Source organism: Cyanistes caeruleus, chromosome 14 (assembly GCF_971803275.1).
Source record: "Cyanistes caeruleus chromosome 14, bCyaCae1.hap1.1, whole genome shotgun sequence".
Lineage (NCBI taxonomy): Eukaryota > Metazoa > Chordata > Aves > Passeriformes > Paridae > Cyanistes > Cyanistes caeruleus.
This window is the reverse complement of record NC_141714.1, coordinates 9,344,348-9,357,233: the sequence shown is the minus strand read 5'-3', so window position 1 is coordinate 9,357,233 and position 12,886 is coordinate 9,344,348. Positions and strand designations below refer to the sequence as shown.

At 40.4% G+C, this 12,886-nt stretch overlaps 1 protein-coding gene across 2 annotated transcripts in view; it reads left to right on the top strand.

Annotated features, from left to right (window-relative positions):
* GAB3 (GRB2 associated binding protein 3) overlaps positions 1 to 12,886 on the top strand; it is a 774,285-nt gene that overhangs the window by 609,085 nt on the left and 152,314 nt on the right. The gene's annotated exons all lie outside the window — the stretch shown is intronic.

The following is a 12,886-nucleotide window of genomic DNA, read 5'->3' as shown; positions in this document are numbered from 1 at the left end:
CTTCCAAACAGCTAAATGCTTCACAGTAATCTACCAGCCATGCTGGGCTGGGCACTTACCAGTGAACCTGTCAATATTTCTAGTGATGGTTTAATGTCTCTGGATATGTGCTACCTTCATTAAAGACCATGCAGTTCATAAGATCCTCCAGATTTTCATTGGCCTCAGATTTTCACTAAGAAAGAAACCTGGATCTATATAAATAAAATGTTATGTGAAAGTAATAAATGTTTAGGTTTTCTCTTGCAAAGGTACTACCTCATTTTAACTCCAATAGAATATAATGCCAGTAAGTACTCAGGGGTCTGGTAATGCATTGTTACACCTGCCAAATCTGCAGGTGTGCAAGCTCCATATGCTAAAGAGTATAATGGTGTTCTCTTAGAATACAAATTAAGTTAGGCCATTATCTCAGTAAAGCTCTGATCCATCAATATGACTATTCAGATAGCAAATATCACCATAAAAGTAGTAAAAGCTGAAGACATGCCCAACTGTTCTGGACTGGAGCCTAAAGTAGATTTCTAAATAGAATAACATATGCCTTGAATGTTTAGCTCCCCCTGAAGTCAACACTATCCTTATGAACCACTTTGTTTAAGACTCTGCATTTTTTAAAATGAAATCATAATTTTAACACAATACAATCTCTCTTCTAATCATTAACAATTTATAATAAAAAAAGCCCTAAAAATTAGAAAGCCTTGTGCCTTTCAATCACGAGCTCCCATTATCTCCATTCTATACAGATGTTACTGAGACTAATAATTTTCCCTGTATGAATAATATGTGTACATGGTAAGCACAAATGTATTCTAGGACTGCTTATCTCCATGATGTTTGATGCTCACAAAAAACTTGTACAAGTGGTAAGGTCTCTGCAAAAGTAAAGAAGGCTAAATAACAGGTTATATTAAATTTTGACAGTTTACATGCAGAAAGAAGCCTGAAAAACATTAACTGTATGTCTATAAAAAGAAATACACCTAATTTTATTGAAACTCTCTTCATAGCAAATAATTGCAAATAAGACATCCCAGTGAACTTAACTTCTCCAGAGAAAATAAAAAGATCATCTTTACAATTGACTGTTTCTACTTTCTTTTGCATGCCTCTTTAGCTGGAGTAGAATCTCATTTATGAGTGTTGGCTCAAACATCACAAATTCAGATATGGTATCTTGAATTCAAAACTTTCAATTCCTTTTTTTCTCTGTTTCATCTGCAAGGTAGCGTTCACCACTGTCCTAAGATAAAAACAGACCTCTATCTAACCAGTTCTTCCTTCAGGCTGTTAGTGCCCTGCAGGCCAGTGATCTAACTGGGAGCATTCAAACACAGGCACAACTGCTTTCTCTGCATTAATGTGGCAAGAAACAATATTAAAAAAACCCCAAACATTTGTTGATGGGAATGAGGAGGGTGAGAAGGACTAGTAAGTTCAATATGGCAAAGGCCAGTGCAGTAGCAACATGGCACAGCCTCTGCTTGAGACTCCTGTTCTCTATCCTACTCCATCCTACACCCCTTCTGAATGGTGATCAGACATTGAGCCACAATCCCTCCATGCATGAAAAACATTCAACTCCTAGCTAGAAAAGTCCATTGCAGTTCTTCAGTGTTTCAAGGAGAGAAAGCACAGAACATGAAAGAATGAATATGTGCTAACAGAGAAATCTACAAAGTGACAAATGTAACTTTTTATTGGCTTGTAAAAATAAAAGCACACTGTAGATGGAAGAAGATCCTAGTGATGTGCATTTTCAATAAACCAAATTCATTATCATCAAGTGAAAGAATAAAAAAATGGATTAATTTTGCACATCCTTAAAACAACTTGTTCAGTTTGCAACTGTGTGTAAGTTTATAAGGACAAATCAAACCTTTGAAACTAATGATTTAATCTTTAAGGGTGTCCTTGAAAGACTGCAGCCATATTTGAATTACAGGATACAAAAAAAAGAGAAAAAAAAAAAAAGCCCTGTAAATAACAAAAACTCAGGTTGAATGTCAGAAATGGAAAGCATACATGCAACTGCTGCAAAATAAATTACTATAGTCAAATCTGCTCCTTAGAGAGCTCCTCAAGAGCTCATATGGCAGTCTTTTAAAGGTCAACACTGAAGGCAGTCACATTAGAAATGAAGTTGAAGAATATGAAAGCCAGAGTTCAAATGATTTCATTTAAGGGTCCTTATTAGAAAGATAATCTCTTTAACAACATATCATTACTATGTAAAGTGTTTTTAAAATACCTGGATTACAAAGGATTATATTTAAAACCAATTCATTCTATAACTTCCCAAACAACACATAAAAATGGTAAAGAAGTTATAAAGATATTAATTTTACTGGCAATTTTGTAACACTACTTGAGAGAGAGAGCAAACAGCCCTAACTCCTAAAATTACATTGAAATTACAGACCATTTTATCACATGAAAATTACCAAGTCATGGTAATTTCTCTGCTAATTTTAAATAAAGCTTCTTGGACTGTCTCACACACTGTCCTTCCCACTCTTTTTGCTATTAAAAACAACCTGTGAAGTTTTCCCCCTGTCACTGTATTGGGAACAGCAAGAAGAACGACATAGACTCTCTTGGGAATCGAACAGGAGAATTTCTCCCTTTATCTTAAGGTTTATTACCTCTGATCTTCTTTTATAGACCGAAACGTGAAAGGACAGAAAGGTAAAACTCTTACTGGTTAGTGAACTAACACAACACCATCATTGGTCAGTGGGGTACACCACCCCTCGACCTTCTCTTGCCAGAAAACAAGGAACAGACAAACAGCACCTGCAAGGCTGTCTTCTGTGTCTGAGGATTGTTTTAATTCCTCCTTATGAATTCCCAGGTCACTTTCTCAGGTGAGACTAAGAAAGTTATGTGGCCTGCTTTTCCACAGGCACTGTGCTGCCTGCTTCATAGCTAGCATCCATAACCCCCAAGTGAATTTTTCCAAATGACTGTAGTTCCAGTGTTAGAGTCATGCCTTGCATAACAGAAAGTTTACATGAAAAGTCAAGGTTTTGATGAATGTCACGCCTGAAAGCCAATTAAGTGGGCTGAAAGGAAGACACAATTTCCCATTGTCTAATAGCCTCACAGCACCTTCAAGGTAATAAATTTGTCACATTGAATTATTAATGTGGAACAAATATTTGACTTGAAGCCTTGAATAGAAAGGCTTAGTTCATTATCAGTTGGCATTGTTCCTTCCAAATAAAAGAGGGGCACTGTGGGAGTTAAAGAAAGTTGTCAGAGAAAGCTTTCCCTCACATCACTGTCTCACACACTGAATGCAACTTTTACATCCTGTAAACAAATGTTCCAGTGAGGGGGAAAAATTATGGTGCATTTCATTCCTAATTCTCTTTGGTCTTTTTAGCCTGACAAATAGACTTCCATCTGGATTCCCCAAAACACACGCTTTGATTGTATGACTTCAGACACAGAGGTTGGAAAATTTTTAGAATTGACTACATAAAAGTACAAGGAGTACAATAAAGCAGAGGCCAGTTTTAGGTTTATGTGGGTCTTAAAGGCTTTCTGTCTTATCTCCTCTGCAAAGCACTGTTCACACACCTTCTGAAGCTGGGGAGACTGGTAGATTAGTATACATATCCTTAATTCATGGTTTCTAAAGCAATGACCACGCACTTGAAAAGCATCCATTTCAGCAGATGATCTTTCTAATGGAGAAGGACTCTCTGCTACACATCCTCTGCACCATGACAGAAGTCACAGAAAAAAACTGAATTCAGGTCCTTGGTGTGGTGTTAAATCAAATTATGACATTGAGTTCATTTGGGCATATCTTGGCATTCTCAACAGGCCAGACTGGCCATGCAGTGTCTGGGACCCTGCCCTCCCAGACCACGGCTGGCTGTCAGCTGCTGGAAGGATACATGCCTGCTACAGAGCTTGCAGTGGAGCAGCTTTGGGCATTAACACTTCTGTGGGGGAGACTTGGCTGCAGTCATGTGTAAACACCAAACCTTGTTCTCCTTGGGCAAAAGCTAAAGTGCTGTTAAGACTCTTTTGAAATGCAACATTTGCCAGAGCCGTTTGCTGAGCTAAAGCGGTGCTTGAAAGGCCTATTCCAAATACTAGTTTGAGCCCCTAGCAAGAAATCTCTCAGACATAGCATTTCTGGCACTCTATCAGGACTCTGTGGAGATGAGGATGCCTTGGGGCTTCAACAGCTTTCATTTTGCAATGAAATTGACTTGATGTCTTTCACGTATGTACCAGTAAGACCTATAGTGGAAGCCTTAGAAGTTAATGAGTAAGACAGGGAGATTTAGAGATTTGGGCATATAATGTGCTCTTACTTGCACTACTCCATAAGATCTATTAGGCATACTACAGTAAACCAAATAAATCACAGGTCACAAAACACACCAATAAATCCTACTCATATTAAATTGCAAAGTAATTAAAACTGGTATGATATTTACATTACAAATTCACTAATAACATCAGAAAAACTTCTGATTACAAGTGCATCCAAAGCAACCTCTGTAGTGTTTCTTCAACTACTTCTAACTAACATGATGTCCTTCTTTTTCCAGACATCCAAAGGTTTTTAGATACCTAAGTGTGCCACAGACTTTTCCTAAGGCTTCATAAAAGTTCCTTTCTTGGTTAGATCCCTAATACCACTGAAATAAACTTACTCTGAAAGTAAATTCTATACGAACACATCAAAATGGGCAACTTCAACTAACTAAGTTTTTGTAGAACACTGAATAATACTATTTAAACTGCTTAATGAGAGCTCGAGTTTTTATGCTCCAGTCCCACCTCCACCCAGGGTCAAGTCAACAACAAACAACAACTATAACAACAAAATAATAGCATTAACAACAAAAGCAAAATCAACCAGGTGCCCTTAGTGCTCCAGTACAAGTATTGTTGAAGGGCCTGAGTGGAGCCTGACCTCTTATTTCCACTGTGCCTTGCAAATAGAGAATCTCAACCCCCAAAAGCTCCCAGGCCAGAATCTTTCAGTAGTGCTGAAACAAGAAGCAAAACAAAATAATTCACTCTTATGAAATCTGACAACAGTGAAACAGTCATTATTATCCCTGACTTACAGGGCAAGTCAAGCCCTTAGTCATCCTGGTCTTAATATACTGCTGAAGATAGTGAACAGTTTTCACCATTTTTCAGAATAAAGCATCTACCACAGATCATACTCTGAAATTAAACTCAAGCTTTCATTACCCATATGGTGGATTTTATTATTCCTTTTTTTGTTTGTTTTGGTCACCCTGGCAGTAGTTACATGTCCTCCTCAGGATGTGGCAGTTAGACATCTTGTGCTAGACACTTACATTGCTCAGTCCTGGGCATCCACTCCATGCAGTGACTCCCAGTACATCACAAAGCCACTAAAAACAGCAGACAAAACCTCCTGGCAACCTATGAAAAATGCCCTATTTTGAAACAATTTTGCCTCTGCTTGATGTATGTTCTGTTTTTCCTTTCCCTTGTTCTTCATTACTAAAAACATTTGCATGAAAAACAGCATCTTTCTTTTTCAAAAAGTTCAGTTGTTCCTGCTGCTGCTATTTTTTTTCCCTGCACTTAAACTTGTAATCTGCTCTGTGTAGCTACAGTGGAATGCTGTGAAAATGACTGTGGTATCATCAAAAACAATAAAATGTAGATGCTGATGACTTCCCAGGAGGAAGGCTGAGAGCTAATGCTGCCCTCAGCACAGAAACCAAATCAGCAGATAGGTATTAAAATTTTGCCACCTTCAGTAGCAGTTCTCTGACTGTTGGCCCTCACAGCTGTAAGTGGGGCTGGAATTTCTGCAAGGATGCAGCACATCCATCTCCATGCTGTTGCACACAACCTGGAGCCAGATAACCTCTACCTCTTCCCTACTGCTTCACTCCCAAGGACAGCACAGACCACAAAAGTCTCTGGAGATGCCCCCCTGAAGTCATACATAAGCAGGAATCATCACAGGTGAGTGAGACAACCCTTGAAACACCTTCTGCTCAAATCCACTCAGCAGGCTACAGCAGCAAGCATTTTCCTAATGTACTACTTTCACTCTGCAGAGGTTACTGACACTCAACTCTCACCCCTTTCCTCTCTGTGTCACAGGCCACCTGATACCAAAGACCTTTCTCCCATGCTGACCCTTGCACTCTGAAGGGACCCCCTGGAAAACCATCCCAGAGCCCCCCTTGCTCTTCACAATCCATTTTTTTAATTCCTCAGGGGCAACAAAGAGCCTTACGACAAGCAAGTCACTTCTGGCTGATCTCAGCCTGTGCTTTCCCTGTGCTGTCAGGACTGCATCCATCAGTTGGTTCATGCTCCAGGCTGTGTCTTCTCTTGGGCAAATCCCATCACTTTGTCCACTGGGATTCTGGTGTATAGATAACGCTCTGGTTTGCTCTGGCATGAAAAACAGTGCATGTACATAATAAGCAAGGATGTAATATGCACAGGTATATGCTCATTTCACCCATTTCCTACTGTTTTTTGCTGGTCTTTAATCCATAAATATCAAACCAAACAATGAAATTATGTTTATGCTAAAATAAGATCTACTGGACTCTATCCAGTCATTTTTCCTAGTTTAAAACTAATATACAAAAATGTTTCTAGTTTAGAGCTGGAATATTCAACTTCCCAGGGAGAATATTTCTGCAAGCATGTGGCCAAGGAAATTTATCCCAGCAGAGAGGGTGGAAGAACCATCTACCTGTGGGAAAAATTAGCCCAGAGCAATGTAAGTGGTGCACAGACTTTGTGCTGGGCTCTGTGGTAGCCAGACCAGGTCCGTCTGACCCGGAGCCACGACCTTCCCGGAGGAAGAGTTGTCCTGTAAGAAACAGCCTTGGGGGGGCCCCTGGCAATCCCTGGTCACTGGATAACTTCAGCAAGGGGCAGCCTGCAGCTCCAAGTGATTTCAGCTCAGTGATTTCAGCTCTGCTTGCTAGGTTATCCCAGGCCACCTCAGAGATAGAGAGACAGGAGCGTCATGCGGCGATTCCACAGAGGTAGCCCTTATTGTCCAGCAGTTCTGCAAAGGGTAGACAGGGACAGTGGCTCCCTGCTGAACTGGGCAGAAGCTGGGGTTTTTATGGGGAAAAGCCAGGGTGGTACCAGGGGGGAAAACCTATGGTGGGATAGCTCACCATGAGAAGAGAGGATGGTCCCATCTAAGGGGTATCTCTCCAGGAGAGGGTTGAGATTAGCTTATCACAACTCCCTCAGAGCTCATTCCTCCAAGGGAAAGACTTGGCAGGTTCACCTGCCTCCACAGCCCTCCACAGGGCCTGAATTTCTCCCTCCATTCCCACACAAAGATACAAAGCAGGTTGTTATCAAAGGGCCAGATACCAGATCATCACTGCAGCCATCAAATTGCTACTTTCTACTTTCTTTTTCCAGGTTGGAATTACTCAGATTACATTATGGCTCCAGAAGAAAGAGAGGGGGGAGAGAAGTCAACAAGAACTACTACATACTGTAAATCCTCAAAAGATGCCTTCATCAGCCACACTGTGCCTTTTCCTTTCTTAGGAGGAGTCAGCTGCTGACTGCTATGCTTTCTGTCCCTCCTACCTTCTTATCAGGATTACTATAATCGTTTGATTATTCCTTTCTACACAATGGACAAAAACATCTATCACTTTAACTGAATGTTTTAGGAAGTAAAGTATCAAAAGGTGGCTATCTGCATGAAATACTTATTATTCACAATGCTTTTAAACAGAATCTGTTTTCCCTAAGTGCCTGAACATTAGTTGAGAGCTCTATTATCTTCTAGAGATCACTGATTTTATTTTCTAAGCACATGGTGGGCTGTATTCATCCAAGCACCTCTGCAAAATAGAAGAGATCCATACACAATGAACCAAATTTACAGAGCAAGTGTAGTCTCCTCAAATCCAGTAATAGATGAACATAGAGGTACAGGGTAGAAAAGAGCAGCAGCTGAAAGCCAGCCACCAGAAAAAGGTCAAATACTGAAAATGCGGAGGGAAGAAATGGCAGAAAGTCACAGGTCCACAGAACTCTGTGGAAAGTAATACACAAAACTCTCCTTGTTTTAACAAAACCAGCTTGGATGGTAGGGGATGAAACTCCAACTCTGACCATGCCTTCCCACTAGTTTTCCTCTCCCTGGTTAATAGTGCAATAAACACAAAGGCAGAAAAGATACTTTTAGGAAAATCAATGTTTTTAAGATAAAACATCAGTGTAATTCAAACAGCCCAAGTCAACTGTCCATAGTAAATTAAGTTGAAAATTTTAACAAACTGTCATGTATACTGGTGATGTCTAATAAATTAAATTACAACAGTAATACATCCCTCACAAAAGTATTATTGATAGTGACAGGAAGATACTGAATTTAAGTTATTAATTTTTATCAATTAAACAGCATTTCTTCATCAAGAATAGGGCAAAACATCTGACAAACATTTAAGATTCATATTTTAGCTCCTAAAATAAATAGCTGTCAATCCACCCATGCTGGGCTTTTGCATATTACCCTGCTGTGGATCAAGTCAGCACTAAAGCTTCATGCATGGAGAGCCATCTACCCACATTTCTTGTAGTGAACACCGAGCTGCAGAACACTCTTTCCCTTCCAGAAGTCGCTCTAAAAGCTGTTTCTGTGAAAATGTGCACACTCTTGTGTCCCTGTGAGCAGCTGCCTTACTCACCTGCATTTCAGAGTAGACATCCCAGGCAGGTGGGACACCAGCCACAAAATGTCATCCCTACTGTGAATTCCCTCTGCTCAGGACCAGTCAGGAGACTTCAGCTGAAGCCTGGACCTTCAAGTCATTCAATACAGCCAGTCTGAACTTCATTCCTTGCCAGCAGCAGCGATATCCCAAACAAAGTGAAAGGAGTAATTGATTTCTGACCTTAAAGACTGAACCAAGTGACACCAAGAATACTGATCCTAAGCAGCTCTAACATGTGTACTCCAAGAAGAAAAATAATCAGAGAACAAACAATTAGATTGCCTTCAATAACCAATGTCACTTCTTCCCCTCAAACTATTACCTGTGAAAAGTCCTGGGGATTGTTATTTAAGTTCCTAGTTCCTTGCCCAAATTCTGTCCTTTGAGGTTTTCACTCTGATGGCACTGAACATCACACATATAACAGGAAAATAAGTCTACACCAGCAAAGTAGGTGGAAGCAAAAGAAAAAAAAAAATTTAAATTCTGAGCCCTAAACCAAGCAACAGCCTCTTATAGAAAGGCCTCTTGCATCCAGACACATGCATTTGATAGATTTAGAGACTTCTGGCCATGGGAACTTTGACACACCCATAAAATCCCAAGCCATCTCCTACTATAAGTAAGAGAATGTCAGGCTGAGAGTTCGGATATTTTTGTGCTGAAAATATTTTTACTTATCTGCACAGTCTTAAGGGCTGAAGGAAAATAAACATGACTGTACATCTGGGTGATCTTCATGCACAGAGTGGCAGAGCTGATGTATAGTCTTCAGCTTCCTGTAGCAACTCACTCTCACATCAAAGCACAGGGAATAAACACAATTTTCTACATGAATATACAGAGTAACCCATACAGGGACTGTGCACATCATTAACGTGTAAATGAATAAATGTGAAGTAAACCTTTCATCACCATAATGCTATTTTGATGTATTTTTAGGAGAATTTGAAGTTCCCTTTCCTTTATTGATATCCAAATGTACTGATACAATGATACAGTGCTACACTTTCATCTGAATACTCTTACTTGTCTATATATGACTAGTTTTCTCTTCAGAACATTAAATTTGATTCCTCATAGTTTGAGCACTGTTATCAATATAAGATAACTAACATTGTTACTACCATAAGTTTACCATAAGACTATCAAAAGATTATCCAGCCATTAAAATAAAATTATATTGTTATTCCAGACTGGCAAAATTTGTGTGCCAGTGCAAAGGAAGAGTTTGCTTGAGTTTGGATCTCAAGCCACGATCAGCACTGGCTGTTTCATAAGCCCGCACAGCAGACTGCACATGGTGGAGCCCAAAGGCATGGGCAGTTCATTAACTGGTCTCAGGACACACAGCCCAACATGGCCAAAACAAGCCTGGGAGACTGGTTTTACCATTAGCCAGGGGCTCTTCCTATGTTTAATGCTGATGTTTGAATTTTAATTTCAAAGGAGGTATTCACTCCTGCTCTGAATTTTCCAGAGGGAATGGAAATGTAGTGCCACAGCTCTGTGTCAATGAAACATTCCATTGGAGAATTAATACAGGAGTAGCACAATTTATTCTTTTCCCTAGTCTACAAAAGAGAAATAAAGAGAGAAGTAATAAAATTATACTAAAGAAAATTTCTACACAGTTAACAAGCAAATTTATTTAGATAACAGGCCAATTTTTATAGTGTTTTGGGTATTTTCAGAAAAAAAATTCTTTCTGTCTCCAACTGACATTTTTATTTATTTTACATGAAGAAAAATTCTTTCTTGTCTTTTGGTACAAGAAAGTTCAGCTTACTCCCTGAATTCTTGTTGTCTACTTGAAATGAAAAGGAATTTGCTTTATATATTTGACCTTTGATAAATTACTATACAGTAAATCCTTTTCATTTTCCTCTCCCTGCTGATCTGTATTTGGTCCAGTGTAAATATAGCACATTTCAGCAGCTCTGAGAAACTTCAACAAGGGACCATGGAAAATTAGTTTGTTCCTACCATTACTATGCCCTTGTTTAAAAGCCCTGTGTGATCCATCAGAAAAAAATACATCAAATAAAGAACCTCAATGTTTAAATGATTCACAGCCACTCTACCAAAAAGCAGTGAATCCAAGATGTTTCAATGTCTCTTAACAACTTAACATCTAATTTAAATGCCTACTTCTTAAATGTCCTAGTTTTAACACATTTCAGCTACTCAACAGAAATATCCTGAATCATTAAATGAAGTGGAACTTCTCAATCCTAATTCCTTACTCACATTTTCCAACTCATCCCCTTCATACCAAATATACAGTGGAAACCTATAGGAGAGGTTTTGGGTCAATCCCCAAAGGTCTACAACGCTGAAATAAAAACTGTACAAGAATTCTTGGTACCTATTTAAACCCAGAGGCTAGAATCTCTGTTTTGTGGGGAGCACTGAATGAAATCTGAGTCCCACTGATTTCCAGTCATGGCAGACTCCCATTAGAGAGACTTTCCCATTAGTGAGAACTCACCAGACACACCTGAGTTACACCATCGTGTTGGCCATGGCACAAAAGAGAATGGACAGACCGTCTAGCTCTCCGAAAGTGTTTCTTACACATTCTAACCAATTATGAATGTCAACATAACTCATATTAACATAGTAACTCCCATGTTCCAATGCAAACAAACATTAACTCTCCCTAACCTGAATATCCCTGAACTTAGGGTGTTGTTTTCCATGGTCTCAAGTTGATCCTGGCTATGGCTGGCCCACTGGCCAGACCAGGGCATCACAGTCTAGTGGCCTGCTAGAAGTGTTATTAAAAGTCTAAGGGAATCCTTTATTCATCAACTTACAGTCTTAAACAGATTTCTGCGAATAATCTGATATATTAATAAATAATTTTTAAAGAGGCTATAATTCATCAAAATTAAGAGGGCTAAAGTCACAGACTATTAGCACTGATATAAGGTCTGGTAGCACTTGAGGACACTAAACAAGTAAATTAGTCACTTTAAAAAAAGAAGAAATCACTGTCAGAGAACCATAGAATTGTTTAGGTTGGAATAGACCTCTAAGATTGTTGAGTCCAGCTGTTATATCAGCACTGCCAAACCGGTCAATAAACCATGTCCCCAAGTACTGCATCTACACATCTTTTAAATCCCTCCAGGGCCGGTGACTCCATCACTGCCCTGCAAAGCCTGCTCAATGCTTGACAACCCTTGCAGTGAAGAAATTTATTGTAATATCCAATCTGAACCTCCCCTGACACATTTCTTCGCTATCTGGGGGAAGCCACCCATTGTAGCCACCTGGCTACAATCTCCTGTCAGGCAGCTGTAGAGAGCAATGAGGTCTCTCTTGAGTCTCCTTTTCTCCAGACTAAAAAACCCCAGCTGCCTCAGCTGCTCCTCACCAGCCTTGTGCTCCAGACCCTTCCACAGCTCTGTTCCCTTCTCTGGACATACTCCAGCCCCTCAATGTCCTTCCCATCATGAGGGACCCAGAGCTGGACACGAGATTCGAGATGTGGCCTCAGCAGTGCTCAGCACAGGGGGATGGTCACTGCCCTGGTCCTGCTGCCACACCATGGTTGGAACAGGCCAGGTGCCATTGGCCTCTTAGCCACCTGGGCACACCTGGCTCATCTTCAGCCACTGCCTGCCAGCACCCCCAGGTCCTTTCCAGCCCCTCTGCCCCAGCCTGGAGCACTGCAGGGGCTGTTGTGACCCAAGGACAGGACCTAGCACTTGCCCTTGTCAAACCTCATCCACCTCAGGCCACTGATCCAGCCTGTCCAGGTCCCCTTGAAGAACCTTCCTGCCCTCCAGCACATCAACAGGCACACACAACTTGGTGTTATCTGCAAACTGACTGAGAGTGGCCTCAATCCCCACATCCAGATCACCAGTCAAGATATTAAACAGAACTGGCCCCAGTACTGAGTCCTGGAGAAGATCTCATCACCAACTGCCAACTGGATTTAATTCCATTCACCATCACTCTCTGGGATTGGCCTTCCAGACAGTTTTTCACCCAGCAGCAACTGTTAAACAGATGACGTGGCAAAAGAATTCATGTTGATAACACTTCCATTTTCCATTATTTTGATGTCCAGATCAAATCAAACCCATAAGTGGGAGTACTGACATGATTAAAACAGCCATGAAAAGATTAAGGGCTGC